The 20,878-nt window shown below is 31.8% G+C and overlaps 1 protein-coding gene across 1 annotated transcript in view; it reads left to right on the top strand.

The window, feature by feature from the left end:
• Positions 1 to 202: 202 nt before the first annotated feature.
• Positions 203 to 20,878, top strand: part of LOC147073402 (homeotic protein antennapedia-like) — a 563,252-nt gene continuing 542,576 nt past the window's right edge. The window contains exon 1 of the mRNA XM_085945488.1: positions 203 to 828. The gene's annotated coding sequence lies outside the window, so the exon portion shown is untranslated. The remainder of the gene's footprint in view (positions 829 to 20,878) is intronic.

The raw sequence follows: 20,878 nt of genomic DNA, 5'->3' as shown, positions 1-20,878 counted from the left end.
ATTAACACTAGAAAAATCACGCGTCCCACTCATATTCACGCGTGTTTAATACCAACAAAAAGAGAAAATAACTCTATTCTCATCGCGAATTTGACGCGCAATAAAACGTTTCGCAACGTACGGCGTCGGCTAATGTATAGGCGTCTCCCTTGCGCGACGTCTCTCGTTTGGACTCTCTTGCCAGGTCGTAAAGTATCGAGTCACATTTTGGTATACGAGGCTTTGGCGACAGCCGCGCGAACGGTGCCTGTAACGCGTGATACCAACGTGCTTTGGTCCTCTGGTTCGATCGACTGAAAAAATCAAAATAATGCCATAAGACTTGACCGACCGTCAGCACCGATGATCGAGACACATCACAATTAAACACATAGATCAGCATTATAATTGCTACAAGCAAAAGTTCTAATAATACACACCTCTAAAAATAAGTCAAAACTCATTAAACAACACAATAAAATAATGATGAAACTATAATAAAACAAGACTTTTTGACAGTTTATATCTTTCATAAAATAATGACAAGTGAATGAGCAATAACTAAGCCCATAAAAAACAAATAAAATCTAATTTGACGTTCGATACAACATAAATAAATACCATATTGACAGTTGACACGAGAGGTTTTATGATAAGAGGTGGTGCAAAAAACACTAGACAGTTTTTCGCGCGTAAATTTGACGTTTTAGTATCAATATTGAAAGTTTCAAACTTTTGTAAAGTTTGTAAGGAACAGATGTTCGTGCTAGCTGTGGTTGGCAGCCGCCGGCGAGTTGAATTGCCGTTGTGCCAATGGTGAGACCGGAACCTCGACTTTCAGCGTAAAAGGTAAGAATTATCTAAAAGTAATCATAACACATAAAGAAGACGTCCAAATCTGTTATTTATTTGAATTGTCAACGCACACTTTGCAATATTCCAAGTCGTAAAACAAGCATGGGAAAGTGACGTTTAGTGAAAACTGTACCGTTAACAGGCGGCCATTTTTTGATGTTTATTACGTGCTCAATAAAATTTTATTGCTCTTCTGTTTTATTTAGTATCTAACAGAAACTATTTCTACGAAAATATATTGTTCCTCAAATTCTATTTTTTAATGAAATCAAACCAAAACGACTAAGAGATTATCCAATTAGGTATGTCGAATGTTTTTGTCATAAATTTTATACCTAACAGTACTTATTATAACTGCGTTGACGTTCTGATAGGCACAAAATATGCAAACAAAACTGAAATAAACGGACTTTGTTTACTTTATTATAATCATTGATTTTTTTTAAATTTGATAGAGATACTAAATATATCTATACCTAGTGAAATATATTATAATACCTATATCATTAAGTGCCTAATAATGTTGTCTATTAACTATAGCCTAAGTAGGTATTATTTCGTGAATCTTTCAGCACAGTGAACGATACCTACTTTGTATTTAAATTCCTTAGTTAGAATTATTATAAGTACCTAAGTAGATATAAATAATTGTCAGTAGGCATAGACTGAAACTCTTTATTAATTGAGCAAGTAGGTAGGTTCCAACCTAGGTATATTGTTACTATTCAAGTAGTTATGTCCCAAACTATGTAGGTACTATACCTAACTGTCATCCGATTTTTATGGTTAGGTATCTAAATCTCGAAAGGTTTTTAATACACACCTCCACGTAATTATTAAGTAGGTAATCCAATTGATTTTACATTAATAAAGCTATTTTTTAGATTTTGTTGTTAACATTACAAAAAATCATGCCGGAAAAGAGGTGTCAAAACCATAGCTTTAAAAAATTAGATAGGTACTATTTTTACTATATAGCCATACTTAGGTAACTAAACTGTATTTTTATCTCCATACAACACTAAGTAGGTAGGTAGGTAGGTATTAATTCGTTTAGCAAAATGTTTTATGTTATTATTTATGTCAAGAATAGGTAGGTACTTATCTTTGGATGTGGTATGCAGTTAGGTTAATTATTAAAAATTCGTAAATAGGTACCCACCTATTTATGATTCTTATTTTTTAGTTATCATCAGTAAATAGAGGGAAATCGATCACAAATTGAATTTTAAAATTTAAATTTTACGGCAGACAGGTAGGTACCGACTTAATTATATTAATATACCAAGTTACCTATTCTTCGGAAACCTTTCTATAATATTATAAAATAAAATAAACCAATGTTGATGCAGGTATATCATGTTAGTTAGGTAACTGTGTTAAATGCCTCCTAATAACCCCTAGATATGTTTCAAATACATTTTATTAGTACCTAAACCTAAACAATAATTGCCAGCAGCTGCCCACGGTGCACCATTCTCAAGAATCGACTGTAAAGACTTTATACTTAGTATAGGTACCTACCTAGTCTTTTACTATGTAAAATTAAACGTAATGATTAATTTATCAGTTATAAATAATTATGTAAATAGATGCGTTTTCAATTACTTAATGCAATAAAAGGTCTGCCAATGACCCGCATCGCAGAGCTGTATGCTTTATCGTTATTTCAATTTGCAAGAAATATCGACAGCTAATAAGAACGCCTTTTACGATAACAAAATGATATCGGCATGAGCTGTAACTAGTTTGTGTCTATCATTATTGGATAACATGCCTCTGTAGTGAGTAGGTACCATAACTATGCAGGTACCTATATATATAAGTATATATTATATAACAAACAACTAATGACTACCCATCTATTTATCTGTGTAGCTACCTACTTACCATGTTAAATAAATTTATTTATCAGTTGGTAGGCATTGACATAATTTAACTTTCCTGGAAGATATAGTTCATTTTTATGCTATTTTTTGTAAATGAATGGGGTAGCCACCTCATCACCATCATAGATAATATGTACCTACTTATAATGCAATCAAACTGTAATCAAAAAATGTAACAAGAAATTATTAAGTGAACTTACAAAACCTTCGCCAAGAAAAAAAATGATTCTTGCATGCTTAGGTAGGAATCAGGCCCACTATAGTCAGACCATCACCGCGATTTCCTAACTCTCGTCTCGTGTGGCACCAGACGAGATGACGTAATTGTGTCGTCACGCTCGAGGCATGCCGACCGCGCACAGAATAACCATAGAAAATATTATTATCATACACCTATATGTGTATGGTGACAATGAATAGCGCCGCTGTCTGACCACTCGCTATTTTCTCGAATGCTATTATCACTCCGGTAGTACGTCATAATGATGTCATATGACGTCATCTCGACCGGGAAGCTTGCACTCGCAAGTTCTAACATAGAGCCCCATGGCACGAAACAGTAAACGTTGATAGTGGTGCTAGTTATCGCTCATACTTCGAACGCAATATGGTAGGTATATTACGACAACATCTTTTTGGCTACGTGTTAAAACTGTGAACTAACATGCTCCTCCCATTTTTAACCGCACTTCCATTATAAACTAACAAGCTCCTCCCATTTAATCGACAACAGCGCCTTCCTTCACGTAGCCAAGAAGATGTTGTAGAAGAATAGGTACACTGTTTTTCGAAAATAATATTGAAATAGTAATAATTTGAATGAAATATGCAATCAAAAATCTCGATTTGAAGATAATCAAAACTAGCACTACCATCGTAATTCGCAATTCAATTCCACGGCCTGAATGTAGGACTTATGTAGGAACCTACTAACTGTATAATTACCTAACATCCTATTCACATAAATGGATAACTCCATAAACAGCAAGATATCTAGGAAGCTACTTAGGTATGTATTTCATGTAGATAGGTAACTGTTGGTTTGATGAAATTGATTCTGTAAAAAGTATAATAATATGTTCCAGCTTTGAATCTGTACGGAAATTGTGGGTAAGTAGTTACCTTCATTGGTATTTTATGCATTGATAGGCAGGTTTTATTTAGTATTAGCATACATATTTAGATTGATACTAATTGTAATTATGCATGGTTAGGTGTATTATATCGTATTACGTGTAATTAACATTCAATGCACAAGTTCCACCTAAGGTTTATATTGTCAATACACTAAATACCTACACTAGATTTAAGAATATAGAATTCTTTCGTAAAATATAAGTGTCTTGGAAACGTCCCAGAAATATAGGTACCTATTTAGGTCAGTACTTACTTACAATAGGTAATGTATGTGTATTGAATAAAAATAATTAAAATTAAAAATTATTCGCTAGAAACACAAGGAGACATTATTATGTAGGTACCTACTATTTTCATGGTTCCCTGAAAAATAATGTGCCTTCAATTTTACAAAGAATGCAAATATCTAACGATGTCAAAATCTTGCTTAGTAGCAAGATAGGTAAACATAAAATTAATCCAGTCTAGCGTTTTCTCACGGAGAGATTTTCATTTAAAAAAAACCAACAAAAAAAGAAAACTCGCGTTCATGAGAAGTTATTCGAAAAATACAAACGTAAATATTCGCAAGTGTTTTTTGACTGTGGCGTCACAAATAAATTCGGCCGTGGGAGGCAAGTCTGAGTGTCGTCATTAATTTTGTCCCAAGGACAACCATTCAAATTGTACAAATAAAGGACAGTCCACGAATCGTAGCGGCTATCGTTTTGATAGATAACATCTACCTACCTTGACTAACATAAAAATACCAAAAAAAACAAAAAATATTTTTATTGTTTATAGTAGGTGTACCATAGGCATAAAAATACACAGCATTACATCCAGAAGAACTGTCCGAGTAGATAGCTATTTCAGTTTGCTTATTAATTAAGACTATTTATATTTTCTGATGAAATTGCATATTAATATTTCATAGGTAGGTAGGTACTTACCTCAGACTAAACCATATACCTATTCTAATTTATTAACATAAAACAAAATTATAAAGTAATAAACACTTACATTTTAATATAGGTATCACCAAACAGATATTTATGATTAATCAATATTTAATAACACAATAAATTTAATTAACAAATCGTTTATAAAACTTAGGTAGGTAGATACAAATAGATGGACAAACGAGCAGTAGAAATAATAATATCTAATTTTATAAATTTTAATTCAATTGTAATAAGTAGGTAGGTATAATTAGGATAATTCAATGTGCCTATTGGTTGAATATTTGTGTCACCTTTTGAATTTGTTTTGATAAATGCCTGTTTTATAAAGGTCATTTAGTTGAAAATGTCCTTCTCAGGCGGACGAAATCGGTCCAGATCTTAGACTATAGATACATCTAGACGCCACCCGTTGCATTGCTAAATGAAGCCGCGTGCCTTGCGTTTGGTTTGTGAGCGAGCGAACGCATTCGTCTACAAATGTTCGAGACCATAGACCATTTCGCTAGTGCTCGCCCAAAGTGCTCGCACTAGACGCTCAGAATTAAAATATAATTTTCTATTTTTTTACGTTATATAGTATTTTTAAGCGGTCAAAATGCAACCATTAGATAAAGATATCCATAATTTAAGCTATTTTAAAGAAACACTAGGTCACTGATATTAAAATATATAATAAAATACAAATAAATTATCACGAACATGTATCAACTTACTTATGAAACGTAATACCATCTTCTTGCTTATCAGTACGGCTACCAAATTTTAAGACAACACACAGAACCATCTTTTCTACTTAATTAACCAAAAATATTTACCACTGACTTTATGTTTAACACAAAAAATATCAATTTTAGCAACACGAGCTCGCAAGTTATCGACGCTATGTGAAGCGTTTCGCCCCGATTTGATGGCTATACTTTTGGAAACTGGCTTGTAGCTAGTAGACCTTTTATCTTACTCTAGCGCGTATCGCAGAGATTGTAAAGGTGCCGAATACTTTCTCACTCGCACTCATGCATCATTTTTGTTCAGGCCTTGGTCCAGATATTTAATTAATAAAAGTGGAAAAAGTATCTACCATAAAAAATTGCCTTTTTTTAATTTAATTAATAATACGATGCATTTCCACCGTGAATGTCAATTGTCAATGTTAACAAAATAAAAGAAATTCCGTAGATACTAATTACTTAAGTCTAATATTTATATTATTGTAGGTACCAATAATATTGTATACCTACCTACGCATATTGCATGTAAGTGAAATTGCATTAGGTATTAGGTACAACTCTTATGTGTGGTTATTGTAAGTTTATGTTCATGTCTCTGAGCTATGGTTACCTACTCCTACTTGCCTACTTCAATATCAACATTTTCTAAATGTGGAGTTTCCTCAAAATCAATAATTTGTTTAATTTGGCATATGTACGTTCATAAAAGTTCGGATGATCAGCACTTATATAGGGAGGTACCTGCCTCCCTACTGCAAACGTTGCCTCAATCTATGAGAATTAAATAGAAAACCATTTGAATTATATTGAAAATAAATTTTCTATACAAAAAGGAGTATTAAATCTTATAGGTACCTACTGCGATATTCTTATCGGGGTTTCTTATGAAGATATCCATTATTTAATTCGCAATCAATTTTATTTAAGTGTTTTCTGCTTTCCTACCGTAACTTATAGGATTAGCTTAAAATAGTAGGTATGTACAATGAAAACGACGAATAAACACGTTTCTTTCAATTTGCGAAATGTCTAATGACTAACAGTGGCCAGACAGTATTAATCTTTTAACGGGATCCTAACTTCAATTTCAAAACATCTTGTAGAAGTATTGTTAAGTACATTCTCTTTGTAGACCGTTATGTCTGTTTTACCTTGGTTTTTATGAAGTTGACTTCCAACTATTTTTCCATCTTTTGTGATATCTACCCGGAAAATGATAGTGAAGAACGATGTGTGGGATCTTAGTTTCATTCATTCTTACCGCATGTGCAGTCCAGAATTTTCTTCTTTGCCTTGATGACATTTTTAAGTTTGCAAAGTTTCCATATATGTAAATGTCCTCTTAACATTTTTCATCCTACGATACATTTAAGTGTTTTCATTACTAGGTTATACAGTCTACAACATCATTTTGGTTTTAGCTTTGTATATTTTTTTAGCTTCGACCCTATACTTACTTACCTATGTCAAAATCTGTATTAGACCAGTTTTTTAAATACGTGGTAGGTACCTAACTATTCTGTTTATTCCTATATTATGTTCTTTGTCTTTTAAACAGTGTGACATTCTGAGATATCTGCGGCTTTATTTACCTGGCATTTAACTTCACTATTGCAATCTTCGAAGCTCTATCGGTGTTTTTTCAGTCTCTTGATCATGAAAATGTTAGGCACTTCTTTAGATAATTTTTTTCACTAGATAATGTAATTTTATTGAATGTAATTTTATGATTATGTTATAATTATATCGTCATCTGACACACCATTTTTCTAATCATAGATCATTTATATAATAGACAAATTATTGATACCTATGTGTTTTTTTTTGAATTGTTATTATTCCATACGCAGTAGTCGGCACGTCATTACTAAGGAATGGCAATGAATTACGTTCTTTTGTTCATGTAAATAATTTAAGCTAACTTGTATCACAGCAGAAATGAGAAGATATTCCAGTCTTCCATGGGAGTTGCAGTAAATCCTAGTAATTATCATATAGGCCATAAATTTGTTGGGCACGCGCCCCGAGCCTTTACTTTACTCGACTGCAGCGCTGCGTTTCGCCTGCACTCCAGTACTGGTGGTTATCCCTCAGTCGATCATTGGATAAGTTCATAGCACACAATTCACTGCCGCAGAAGCTCTGTAAAATATAGCCATCATGTATGACGTAGGTAGGTACATACTCAAGTCACAAGCTTCTCATCGATTACACAATACATTATATACGTCGCTGTGTCTAAAGCAGACATTTTCTTGAATTGCAAAGTCTAATGAATGAAACAACTTTATATTATGTTATATGTAAATATTACGTTGACATTGCCAAACAGCTGAAATGGAGATGGGCGGGGCACATTGCTCACCGAAATGACGGCCGCTGGACAAATGCCGTCATCCAATGGTACCCAAGAGGTACGAAACGGCCACAGAAGCCGCTGGATTGATAAACTGGTAAAGTTCGGCGGAAATACGTGGCAGCGAACGACACAGGACCGAGAGAGTTGGAGAAAGTTTGGGGAGGCCTTCATCCAGCAGTGGATTGACCCCGGCTGATGATGATATGTAAATATTAATAGGTACATTATACTTAGGTGCCTAATGATTTTTTTAAAGACATGATACTTATATTTTAGTGAAGAATAGTTAAATTTCTATTCGAATTTTCATTTAGGTTTAGACTTTAGAGTAAGTAGGTACATAAAATATTTCAATTTGCTAGGACTATTTACATGAAAATCATTTCTCTTCCTGAATTTTGTCATATGCTTCCATTATTACCAACTGTAGGTATATAATGTAGTATTTTGTAATACTGACTACGTACCGACCTATAATGCTAAATATAAGGTATGTAGGTATTTCATGCATATATAAACAATACTGTCGTTTGGAAAATCAGATAAGTACGATGAAAAAAAATATTTTCGTGTAGGTAGGTACATATTTCATTGACACTGGCATGATGAATGAATAGCATATATACCTATACCTGAATATGAAATGTTCGATTGATAGTTCAGAAGACTTAAATTTCATTAAAAAAATAAATTAACACCTCGAAAGCGTAGTCAATATAATATATAAGTACATAGTTTTATTTCAGAAAAATATCATTTACGATTTTTATTAGTAAGCAAATACTAAAGTTACCTGTCTTCTTAAGTGTATCACTTTTCGGTGACAAATTATTCGCATCATGATATGTCTGTGTTTTGTCAATGAAGCAGAAAGAAGGCTTCCAAGCGGAGTGTGCATCGCGATTTCGTCACGTGACCAGCAGAATCGCAAGCGACGACACCGCCAGGTATTTCTCATCGCCATCGTGAGGAATTTCGGCAACCGGAAATGGTACAAAAGTTGAAGGAGAAAATTTTCGGCAGTGTCCTTTTTTCTCTAGGCTCGTTCTTTATGATGGTTTGTACAATTTGTCCTGGCTAAGAGAACAAATTCAATGTTAGAAGAAACAACCCTAGTTAAGAAATGATGAAATTGTAGTAGATTAGTGTGGGGAGGGGGCACCGAAAGGCTATAACATGCATACCTATATCTTAAGATATATGCTCCAAAAATTTACTTACTTTCTTACTTCACCTGTTAGCCATTTGCTCAAAATATTAGGTTCATACTCTGACTCTAAACACAAACTGATAAACAATAATATCTGTATTTGCCAGACCCGGGATTCGAATCTAACCACGATATTAGGTATAAGTCCGAAAACACCAAAGTATAATATTTCCAGATCATAGTTTCGTAAACGGTTTTACTCACCACCCTCTTTTCTCAGATAATGTCCAACTTTTCCCCTCTTGATAAACTGCTCTAGACTGCTCATAATTATTAGTAATCAAATAATAACAAATAATAATAAGATAAACATAGGTACCTAGCATTGTTTAAAAAAATCTCAACAGCACCGTCAAATCTTCGTGGTTTAGGTTCGAAGGCAGGTACTTAGGTATTAATTGCAGTCGGTCACCGATGTCATTCAAAATACTTATGACCACGCTCCCAATATTATTGTGATGGTAGAAATGCAACCATTTTGTCTTATGATAGCTCAATCCTTTGAACTTAAAACTTTCGGTAGGTAGGCGTATTATAGATACCATTTTTTAAATTTTAATTATTTGTTTATCGATTATTCATTTAATTATTATCGTAATACAATAATCAAAATTCTGATTCTTGAGAATGGGTCTAAAACATTGCCGACTGAAGAGGAAAGCCGATACATTTCACGACTGGTCCTACCTTTCCGCCCCTTCCGTTCTCTATGGATGACCTATCATTGCATGTCATTGTCTATAGAGTGCTCAAAGTGACGCGTCTGTCGTGTTCACTTGTCGGAGTCTTCTTAGTTTCAGATTTCTTACAGATTATTTTAATCTATCTTGGAGACCTTGGAGTTCATCTGATTTAGCGGTTCTGTGTTATTAATAATTGTAAGTGACGATCAACGTAAGTAAACTTCTTCTGTGTATAATAATATTATAATACACTAGGACGTTTGACAATGTGACAGTCGATTCTAAACGATAATGACTAATAACTTATTTTTTATACCCTTCAGTCATTATAGAATACAAAACTCTGCTTGCAAGTTTTTTTTTATCAATACATAGTATGGCAGTGGACTACTCGCTGCTTGTGCAAAAAGTCATGCTCAGGCTTTATCAATCTAAAGATGGCGGTGGTCTAAAATCAAATCGAGACAATTTTTTCTAATTTTATTCTTTTACTTTAACGTAGGTACTATTGTTGCATACTTTCTCCCTAATGGCCACCTATCGCACATGAAGCCAGCAATCCCCCCTCGGGATAATTCCAGATCCTAGTTTGAGAAACCATGAATATATTTTCGAATAAAAAGAAGCATTCATTAGAAAATAGTGTGTGGGTAATAATACCCACTGTCGATTACAGTGTTACGTATAGTGTAAGTAATAAATGTTTTCATCTCTGGATAATCGGCGATACAACAAGATACTTTCGACCCAAAGTGATACGGGACACATAATGGAGTTGTAACAAATATTGCAAGCAATAAATAAAACAATTAGCCGTGGAAGTCAGTAGCGGTGATAGCGAATTGTGCGTAATAAATTAAGTTTAATCAGGACGGCCATCCGCACGTTCAAAATCGCCAGTTGAAAAATACATAACTCTTTTGGTCGGGCGCAAGCATTTTGTATGGAACTGCGCGAAGTTTGGTCAACATGTGTGAAAATTTGAAGGGACTGTTGCTTTCATTATTATAATATTATATAAAGTGTAGTTACCACGTGGGTTACGTACTAGATCATTTTATAATACATATTATTATAAAACAGATTTTTTTTAATAATAGGTTAGGATAATAATCATTTTATAATGACGACCACGTTATTGTTAATATGTATGTAGGTACCTATAATTGAGTGGATCACAAAGATAGTGAACCAAGTCCATTCTGGTTATTTTTGGGTAAGCTAGGTTCAAACATAATATTTGAGTATTTATAATTCTCAATCAATAATCACACTTATTGGAATGTAGGTAGAGTTCAATGGTCAACTACATAAAATAATTTTATGCAATGAAGGTATGTTGGAATCTATCTTCAAAACTCAAAGACTTTGATAAAATCTAATATTTATGTAATGTGATCTCATCGGCAATCAAACTCGAAGTGCTTCAATGAGAATTCACCCATAAATACTTATCTTTACGCAGGTCTTAAGGTGTTTCATTAGCATTACGAGGACCCTATTATTCGTAAGATACTTCATCCATCCATTACTTATTTTAGTAAATGATTTAAACCAATTATTTAGAGATACGTAATGCAATTCATTCAGTTGATACAATCCTTGTAAGAACCCAACCTTAAATTGGATACTTTACATCAAAATTATCATACATAATAGAAATACGCGATATTATTCCGCATGTAGGTACAGTTCGAATGCAAAATTTTATTATGTCATTATTATTTCGCATTGAAAATAAAATTTATGCCACGCTGTCCGAGGCTTTATATAACTGTCACCTGTCATACGTTGCACTACGTGACACGGTCACGATGCAGAATTAGCAAATGCATTACACGCAAACTGTAAAAGGTCTACATTTTGCATTCGGCTGTATAGAATAGAATAGGTAAGTATGTGAAGGGAGACCAAAAGTTATGATTGCTATGAAGGTCGTCGTCTAACATACTCTTGTGTGATTACTATTACAATTACAATTGGATTATAGATTATTATAGATCAAAATAAATAACCATTTAATGTTACCTAGGTACATAATTTACCTACTTCAAACGTTGGTTTTTTCATACATGCAAAGGAATGCGATCTGCACAATGCAATCTAATTTTAAATCTTTCTTTAAATAACATTATTTACTATACAAGTATTGGCGTGTTCATGAAGTGTATTTGTTATTTCATTTAAATCAATCAGATTTATCAGAAGATGGCATTAATAACAGAAGTCATTTTAGGATCTCTGTTGGACATTTCTTCTGACTATTTTTTCTGCTGGCGTTTATATTGACATTTTTATATGTGATGAAGTGTCTTGGTATAATATTTTTAAGTGTGAATAAATGAAATTAGTGTAATCTCACTGTATTCAAAACATGCATTTATATAATATTTGAGTCACCAGTTCTTTCTAACTGAAATTGATAACAATAATAAAGATCCAATACTCTGACAACCTACAAACAAAGAAAATGAAAAATTATTAATTAAAAATTACTTTAACTTTCCAGTAAATAGTTAGAGATGAATTTAATATTTAAGACGGTCAATAACACCAACATACTATTTGTTATCCGATAGAATTTGCTTTATATGGCTACCCATTGGCTGATATAAATAGTAAGTTATTTTAATTAAATTTTATTGTATAATATAATCTTTTACAACTAAGGACAAAAGCTACACAAAACTGTTTTATAAATTTGTACCGAGTCTACCTATGTGATACAAAAAAATATACAATATAATTAATTTTATTTACCTACCAACATAGAATGTTTCTTAACATTTTTTTTGTGATTTCACCAAGGCTTTGACTACGACTCGTTGTCATATCGCCTCTTAAGGCTATTTATTATACCTCAGTTGAGGCATGGTCTAAAAAGATCGTGGCTAGGCGATGCGCGGATTGTGCAAATGACGTGTGCCGAACGAAATTTAATTTGTCATATAAATCCAACATGCGTCCATTTAAAATTCCGTTTATTGTTCTATTAGTAACAATAATAATATATTCATTGACATGTTTTCTTTGGGTATCGTTTTTTAGTCACCTTTACACGATTTAAGAATTAATACCCCCGTCACCATCACGAAACAAATTGACGTGTTCACAGCTCGACGTTCGCTCTCCGATTGCCAGCGAGTCCAAAATTTCGTCGCACCTATAGTTGAAAATTATTTGCCGTTTCACTGAAGTACCGTCTTAACAATATTAATAGACAAAATTAATCTTGACTAAAATTGACACAGGTGGAAGAAAGTAAGAAATAGGTAGGTACTTGTACCTATATATACCTTAGTATAAACAAGTAGGTATGCTATTATTGAATAGACTGAATTATAGATTTGAAGATAGGTACCTACCTACTCGATAACGTTAATATAATTTGTTATAAGTGTATTTGTTATATATAATAATTAATGTCTAAGTTATAGGCCTTCATGTATTAAATAAAAATAAAAACTCACTATTATTAATTACTTTCCAAATAAGCGCAGAGTAATCCATCTTCCCAGGTGATCTGCGAGAAAATATTGTTCCCTCAGTCGCATGTAAGATTCTACCCTAAGTCAAGATGTTTAACGCAACATGCCTTGCCTGGATGTCGTGTTCCACATTCGCGGCCCTCCCGCCGTAAGCCAGTTTATCAAAAAGTCTCCCGCGGCGCTGAGAACTGGCGGATAATTAGTCCGGCGCCGCGGCGCTCACTGTGCTAGGTCCGCTACGGCGACGCCTACTGCGCTAAGCGAAAACAAAACATTGCTTATCGGGGAGAAATCTATTGGGTTATGATTTAACGAACATTTAACTTGGGAGTTTTTATTAATCAAGATTAAAGAAATAATTTTACACAGATTCGTGACATAACGGGATCAACTTGGTTTCAAAATACGAGTATACCATGCATTCTTCAATCATTCTCATTTTTGAATATGCAAAACGTGTGAGAAGATTTGATCGTTTCGCTCACTGGTTTGACAGAAATGTGTATTTTCAAACCTTATAAATGGTATTTAATCAGTAATCCGTTATTTTTACCATTTAAAATTATCTTAGTTGTGAGTAGGGAATCCAATCCCGAGCCAAAATTCTGATCCCGGGATTTCGGGATTACAATTTGACAATCCCGGGATCCCGAGACTGGTCCCGGGATTGGCATTTTTTTCCATTGTTAGTATAAAATTTTTATATTTACAAATAACATTGATAAAATCGGTCAAAAATAAATCTAGTATAATTTATACTATTTAAGACATTTATTGTTAATATTGTATACGTTCAATCTTGGAAATACACAAGTTTAATGGAGTAAATAATATTGTAATATAAATAATAATGTGAATTTAATATGAGATTGTTGTTTATGATAGTAAAGACATAATGAATGGATTAGCGAGATTTAGATAGTATAGCAAATAATCATGGCGTACTTATGGCCTTTCCGCATCATAAATTTAATTAGTCAGCCAAATATGAAACTGCCGTAAAACGTATGATATCATGGTAGAATTACTTTGTTAAAAGTGCGAAGCATTGTTTTTTCCAATCTTTCTCATTTTTAATAATTCATGTGAAAAAATAAAATGAATCGGCAACCTACACATGGGTATAAATCAAACTTCATTCAAACTCAGTTTATTTCTAATGTATGTTATTCCGTTTTATTTTCGCTTTTATTTTATTTTCCATAAAAATTGATAAAAAAATCAATCCCGAAATCCCGGGATTATGTTTATCAATCCCGGGATTCACGGGTATCGAAAATAGCTCGGGATCCCTAGTTGTGAGTACCTACAGTCTGGTTGATGAGAGTTTTGAATTTTACAAAATGTAAACAAACTATGGAACAGTTAGACTTTAATTTGAATTTTACTTCCATCACACACATCCATCAGTCGATAGTATTAAAATTGTGCACCAACGTTATTTTAGACTAAAATTTAACATACACCAGTAAATAAACTACTTAAGTAAGTAGGTAGAGTATATGCTTCATAACTTTGCACTCCGGCTCTAGGATGAAAATGATGTACCTAATATATTCTAAAAATATTTTTTTACATAGGTATACTTATTATCTATTTAATTATTTAGTACTTCATACATAAGTATATTAATACGAGTGAATATTATTTGATCTTATTTTATGCGAGGTAATCAGGCAAAGAACCGTATCAGTGTAGTAAAAAGTGTAAAAAAGTGCAATGTCATAAAATGTATACTCTATAATCTACATACATACTATTTTCTTTAATATTTTTAAAACTTTGGTATCAGTATCAAGCTGTTTTTGTTATGTATGCGATAGCGGTTGGAAAATAAGTACTTATTGGTTTTATTAAATAAAATATAGTAAGTAGATACGTATTATAAGTAAATACTCCGAAAGACAATAATGTCATTAAACCATCTCAATATAATATAGTGACAATCTAGGAACTGAGTTCTTTATTTATTTAGCCGCCAAAATTTTCCATGATAATTTTTCCTTATGAACGAAAGAGACAAAAGCAATAAAACACTCAGAGTTGAACCAATAAATACGTTTTCAGATCATTGGGTTAATAGGCCAATCGAGATGAATTGATTCTTTATGTGGCAATTATTACATTACCCAGTAACAATGTGTTAAACGCAATTCGATAATCAATAAAATGGAATTTATTACTTTGTCTAATAATTGATTAATCAATTGATAAAAATACATAAGAACATTTCGTCTGACTTGGTAGATGGGTGAGTTTTTGGTATAGGTATGTATTTAAACTAAACATTTTGTTAATTCGTAACGTTAATAATAATTTACTTACTTCCTTATTTAGAATGCACCATGTTCGCAACGTCATTAATTTAATATTCTTAATCGTTCCGAGCGACAAGACACCGAAGTCATTTATTATGTTTATTGTGTTGGCAACAATCACTAAAAAACGAGGAAACAAAATGTCTTTGACACCTGGAACGAGTTATCTATAATTCATAGACGTGTGATTTATGTTTATATTATTTTCAATTCAAGAATATTACATGCATATAGCTACCTACATATTATTATAATATGGGATACGTATAATATAACATAAGGTACAGTATACCTAAGGCTATTATTTAAAAGTGATGTTTACTCCCACAATAAGATAGTTGTAAAATCGACAGATTATACATAATATATACGTAGCATTAGCTTTAGTTAGTGTTGTTTATGTTTATTTTTAGTGAATAGTATCTTCATATGGAATAATAAGTGTGTACATATTTACCTAATTATGAAATATTAGTATGAGCACTAATTTAACTAATCTAACTAAAACAATCAAACTTCCCGCCATATTATAGTGATATTGAAGTAAATTATCATCCATGAATGCAAACTTAAAATGAATTTAAAAAGTCAAATCTAATTTGAATATATTTGTTAATACGTAATACCTATGCATCTACTGAGAGATACCGCAATCCATATTTATGACACCTAGTTAGGTATACTTAGGTACTTATGTAGTCAGTCGTATGGTTAGTAAAGTAAAGTTATTCATTGATAAGTTAGCTTAAACCTAAAAATATTTATTTTCAGAGATATTTAGATGGACTTAATTCTAAATTCGATCTAAATACCTAACTAGGTACTTACTAGTAGCTACTAGCAGGTCCTTGAATACAGCATGACTTGAACATATTATTTAAACTTCGATAAATTTGCAGAAAACTATAGTTTACTTGGCGACATGTGAGTGTAAACACTATAAACAGTAGCAATGAAGTTTAATTTAAAAAATAATGATTTTATTTTCAACCAACAAATTTAATTAATTTGCCATATCACCTATAAACAAGCTGTAAGACAAACATCTATTGAATGTCTTCAATACCCTGTAGGTACTTAACTTAAGACATACCAAAGTGGAATAAAGATACAAGAACAAAGAACATACATAGGTAGCATACATACTTTACAGAAGAGTTTTACTAATTTGGATGCGCAGTGAGTATCTGTAAACAAATACATTAAAGCATAATAATTAGTATATTGTCAGCTTTCTGGTAAAAGCTAAATAAAAAAATTCCCTCATTGTGTGAAGTGATTAAAAAATTTGGAAAAAGTAGATAATAATTTTGATAATTTGGATATTGTTAGAAAATGTAAGAAATTAATAAATTATTGTTTATTTTATCCCTGCATGCATTATTAAACCAATGTAGGTAAGTTAGCAATACCAATTTACCTGAATTGATCACAAAGCAGATTGCATCCTGATTGGTGTAATTTTAAGTACCTAACTACTTCAGTTAAAAAGTAGTTATAGTAAGAAATAATTCGCATGAATCGTATACGGATGATATCTTAGAGGCGAATGCACTCACCCGGAAAGTGAAAGACGTGAGTTTGAGTCATACTCTAATATTTTTCTAATATGTACTTATGTAGGTAAGTATATTTCTGAAGTTTATTAAAATAATGTTATTTCAGTTATAGGTTTGTAATTCAAAGATATAATAAAAATACCACAGAACAGATTAATAAATAGAATACCGCAAGGCTATGTTCAATACGCCACATGTTGATGCAGGGTTTTGAATATGTGAGTGTCCTACGCAGTTTTCAGTATTCGACGTATAATAAATTCTTGACATGTGTTTTAATTTATTCAGTATTCTTCCTTACTCGAGATCGGTTGCCTGCATCCGTGAGGTATTTCAGTTCCCATTATTTCTGAGTTCTCTGAAAAATACTTAGGTACATTATCAATAATTTGTTTTAGTTCAATCGACAATTTAAATAATATTAAGTAGGTACAGGGTAATCTCTGTTGTTAGATTTTAGAAATTGCTTAGTTCTCGCAGCAAGTCGACAATATCCTACCTATTGTTTAAAATCATTCAGCATCTCTTAGGACTTGCAAACACCATAACTGCGTTAACTACGTAAGAAGCATCTCAAATACTAGATATTCAATATATTATGATTGAAGACTATATTACATAATATATAAATATCATCAATTGAAAAACGTCCAATATAATACCTTATATCAGTTAATTTATGCGATAAGCTAGGGTTATTAATTCGGATACCTATATAAAACTACTATAACGCATTGATTATAGGTAAATTCTAGTAGAATTAAAAAAATCATGTTTCCAAATTTTAATTTGAATAGGTCATCTCTTGTGTACTGAGTTGAAATCGGGGACCAAAAGGTAGAATTACATTACAAGCGGACCTCTATCACTGGGAAGTGTGCTTAAACAGGTGGCCGATAACTATTATTGTAATAACGCCGTGTAAAGGCCGCATCACACGACAAGTTTTGTTTTTGCACGAGATATTTTCAAGTGATATTTAAGTTGGTTCAAGATAATGATTTTGTATATCTAAATACCAAAAACAGTATTTACTATCTACTTGTGCAACTACATTCTTATTCAGAAGTATAAAAATTACAATTGTTGATATCTATCAACCTATCTACTAATTAAATGTGAGATATTTATTTATATTCTTGAAATAGAGGATTAATTATTTATAATAAGAGTTATATTTATTTTAATCAATATTTATTATTTTCTACCTATGTAGTAGGTTAATAACAAGGATACCGTTTGTCTAACTCCGAAAATGTCTATATTTTTGCTAGTCCAACTTTACTATACATACGTATGCTTATCTACCTACCGTTAGTAGTTATCTACAAATAATTACAAGATAAAAAGAACTGTTTATATACAACATTTTAAAATTTTCTGTTGAATGATTATGCTCAATATGCTCAAACTTGTACTTGATATGAAGTAAATAAAAAACAAATAAACAAACAAAATATAGAATACTGAAATGTCATTTTGACATTTTATTTTGATTTCCATAGTAAAGCACGTATATATTAGTAATTTACTTGCTGGGACCACTCCCTTAGCAACCAATAATGGTCTTTTACTTTTTACGGATTTTTCTGAAATAACTTTCCATACAAAACAGAATTAACTGAAAATGAATTCAATTCTGCTTAAAGATGGCTAAAAATATTAAATGAATGCATTGGCATCTTGTTCTGATATATTCTAAAAGTTTCAAATGTCTAGCTAGTCGGGAAGTTAGTTAAAAATCGATTGCAAGATTCGTACTGGACAAACAACTACCGGACAAACAAGAATACGAGCTAATAAAAACGTTGTAAAATAGCTTCTTTTTACAGTAGGTACCTGGGTGATAGATTTTTATACCTGATTATAGTCTCACTATCCAACATTTACGTGGTTAGCCAAACCTTCACTTGCCAGTTAGTCTTATTAATATGTTTTATATGTTATTTCCTTTAATTCGTAATATGTAAGTATACTTACCAAAATTTATCCTGATATTTTCACCTGCTCAAATTTAAGTTTTTATAAGAAATTCTGCAAATTAATAATACCTACCATCCAATTTATTTTTATATTTTTTTATGTTTTTATCTTTATAGTTAATTCAGCATAAGAAATTTTTATTATCTCTTTATTAATTAAAAAATGTAAACATCGTTTTTGAATAAATAATATATCTACTTAAGTAAAAAAATACGTATGAATTCTTATTGTTAAATATCATCTTTAGATACCTATGTAATTAAATTAAATTAATTTGGTACATATTATTAATGTGTTTGATAGGCTCAATGAAACTTTGTAATACCTATAATGTATGTACATATTTGTCCGAAAAATAGTTATTATTAGAATATTTCTTTATGCATAAGCTTTATAATAATATACCAAAGTATTTTAATACAAATAAGAAGTTTCTTCTAAATTTACATAACCTACGGCTCAGGTATCTAATCAGATAATTTATCGCTCAAAAAGTTTTACCAATATAAATTTATGGTCACCAAAGCCGAAACGCATTTTTTCAAAATAATTTTGTTGCACAATATTTTGAGAAATATTTTCCAAGGTGATAGTGGTAATTTTAACAATATTTAAATCTTCATTGTCATAGTTTTATGACGGTCGTGTTTTGGTTCAAACAATACCACAAATAAAAGTCAAATCTAACGGTTGACTATTTTTTCAACGGTGTTTCATAGTCTTATTTTCTTCCATTTAACATGATAATAGTAATAATTTACTGCTGCAAGGCTGAAAGTCAAAAAGTCTATTGTTCAATAAACGGAATTATGTAAATATTTGGGATAGCCTTGCCATAAATTTAACAATGTAAAAATTGCGTAAAATCCTCCCTTAGTATGCAAAATATCTTTGAAACAAAACATGTGTATCATAAAATGTTTATAAAACAACATATTTATAAGTAAAGTTATGACTAACTAATAATAAATAAAGTTTTTGAAACTATTTATATAAAAACTACGATGTATTTAAAAATATCATGAAACTTTATTAATATTTAGGTAGGTACAAAAATTATATTATTTTTAAATTAACGTGTTTGTGAAGTACTTATGTAGTTAGATAATTATAGGTACCTACATTGTATTTTTTATGTTATTATGACTAACTACATATCAGAATTATGTAGGTAGGTACTTATAGTAAAAATTCAATTAACGTAAGGTTAGTGAACATTCATGCTTAGATTCCTACTTACGGACGTCAGATAGTTAGTAGGTATTACAAATTATTATTACACCCACGATGGCCGCGCGGCTTAAGCGTCGGACTATAACGCCGTATGTCCCAGGTTCGAATCCTGGGTCTGGCTAGTATACGTATTGTTTTTCAATTTGTGTGTGAGTCAGGGTATGGACCTAATAGGTGACCTAAGTGGCTGACATCCATTTCTCGTAAAAAAACAAAATCTGTTAATACAAACCTCTACTCTGTGGAGGCCCATATGATCCTATTAGGATTGGACATAGTCGGAAAAAATTATTAAATATAAAAAAAATCATCTACAATTATTATTCTCCATTATTAATTTTGTTACGTACGCCTTACTGTACATATAAAAAATATACCAATATGTTTCATTATCTCGATTAAAATTTAGAAGTTTAGAAGACGGCGATTCCATCCATTCCGTGCGCTATTTTGTTCTAAACATTTTTTTATTTGTCGTGGACAGGAAGGGAAAACCAGTTTTTGGGTGTTCCC

This window comes from Rhyacophila brunnea, unplaced genomic scaffold, assembly GCF_057557595.1.
Source record: "Rhyacophila brunnea isolate RB1 unplaced genomic scaffold, BYU_Rbru_1.0 scaffold_18, whole genome shotgun sequence".
NCBI classification, from domain to species: domain Eukaryota; kingdom Metazoa; phylum Arthropoda; class Insecta; order Trichoptera; family Rhyacophilidae; genus Rhyacophila; species Rhyacophila brunnea.
Note: the sequence above shows the minus strand (reverse complement) of the source record. Positions and strands in the feature narration are given on the sequence as shown.